Source organism: Aptenodytes patagonicus, chromosome 13, assembly GCF_965638725.1.
Source record: "Aptenodytes patagonicus chromosome 13, bAptPat1.pri.cur, whole genome shotgun sequence".
Taxonomy (NCBI): Eukaryota; Metazoa; Chordata; class Aves; order Sphenisciformes; family Spheniscidae; genus Aptenodytes; species Aptenodytes patagonicus.
The window spans coordinates 12,990,254-12,992,225 of NC_134961.1; positions in this window are offsets into that span (position 1 = coordinate 12,990,254).

The following is a 1,972-nucleotide window of genomic DNA, read 5'->3' on the forward strand; positions in this document are numbered from 1 at the left end:
GCGTATTTATATTTCCCTTCAGAATAAACTCAAACTCATATTGTTATTTCAGTTTGGTGTAAATCTTCTGGAATTTTAGGGATGTTCTTTTGAAATAATGTATGTCTTACGGTATGTGCTCAGGAAAGAGTTGTGACTATAATACAGACAGTAAATTTAGACTGCTCATTTACATAGCTGTTTATTCACCTGATGAGTCACAGCATCAGTACCTTCATTAGTCACATGAATTTTAACAATTAAAAAGATTCAAATGGTAGTTTAATGACAAAGAATGAGCCTAAGCTTCCATTCAAAACCCTTGTCTCTGCACATTTTGGTTTGGCTCAGTTGACACATCTCTACTCTGGTATATCAGAATGAGGATAGGAAAAGACTGTATTTGGACTTCTTTCAATGAAGGATTAAGCAGTGTGTATAATCACGTTATCTTTTACTGTCTTTATTCCATCCCCCTTTTCCTAGGCTAAAGAAGTTTTGGTTTGTGTCTTCCTGGCAGCAGTAAATTTGCAAAGCTCCCACTGACAGACGGAACAATGGCATTTTACATGTTACTTCCCACATGAGGTATTCCCAGGAAATAATTATATAGGAATAGATACCTTTGTGGACTGGAGCCATAAAGGGTAGTGAGAAATTGGGCTAGCCAGTACCTGTCACGCTGACTCGCTCTTCTCATTGTTTCCTTGTACTTTCTCATCCGCTTGTATTTTTTTTTCACTCTTACAAGTACATTCTGTCATTCTGTTCTGCACACGACCAGTTTTAACTTATTTTTAAGGCAGACACGAATATTTCTTTGCTGTTGTCTATTAGGGCTTGGGGAGTTTAGGATGAGTTGCAGAGCTCAGAAAATGAGATTTCATTGGTTTTGCCCACTTTAATAGGAAATAATATACACTGCATTTTTCAAATTTGTTCTTTTGCCACCATTAACTTCTGGCTGGAATAGGTCACTACTTATACCCTCTGTCCTTAAAGCAGCTGTGGGCTGTGCTTATGTAGTCTCCCAGTACAGTGTGGCTCTTGTCCACAGCTTGGTCCCATTGGTACTTCTAGCCTGAAGGACAGAAGGCTCCACTAACTTTCCTGAAGAGAATTTGTAAACTGCCTGGTAAAGCCAGAAGACTCAAAAGGAGCCAAAACAATTGGTGGCCAGTGAGGGGGAAATTAATTTCTTTTCACTTCCATTCATGAGGCACCTGTGAAACAGAAATACCGCTTGAACTTAAGAGACTGAAGAGATAGTTGTAGATACTTTCTTTTAACAAAGTTGGGGTTTTGTCCATAACGTAAGAGTTAAAACCTAACACTAAAATAATTGTTGAGAAAGCCAGTGTGCTGATTATGTTGAAAAGCTAACCATGTAAAAATGCACAGCGAAGACACCCAAAGCATCTTAAGCTTGCTCCCATAGCGATACCCTGAAGGGAGAGTTTTCAGTCAGTCCATACATGGGAAACTGAGGAACCCAACACTGGAATGTTTTACTCTGAGTTGTGTAATGGCATTCCAAACTTCGCATTTCACATCCACACCCGCTCCAAAGGAAGGGGAAAAAAAAAAGCTGACATAGAGGCTCTAGGCCACTCCTCTGCAGTTTGCAAACAGGAAAAAGAAGGACTGGTGGCATTTCTGCTGTCTCTGCTACTGTCCGTTTAGAAACAATACTTCACCATAAGGATACTATGAAACTGGAACGTTTCTCCAGGGACAGGAGAGGAAGGAGTGCAGCTGCATGATGCAGTCACCGTACTCCCACTTGCATTCGGAAGCTGTGGAGGCACTGTGTCTGCTTGGTTCTCCTGGACTTTCTTGATTTTTGCTGACCCTTAGACAAGGCACTGCCTTGAATCACAATTGAGCATGTATAATCCTCAAAACACCAGAGAACCCTACTATAGATTAACAGAGTTTGAAAACCTGCTGTAATTTGTCCTGACGTCAAAGTAATCTTTGTATCACACCTCAC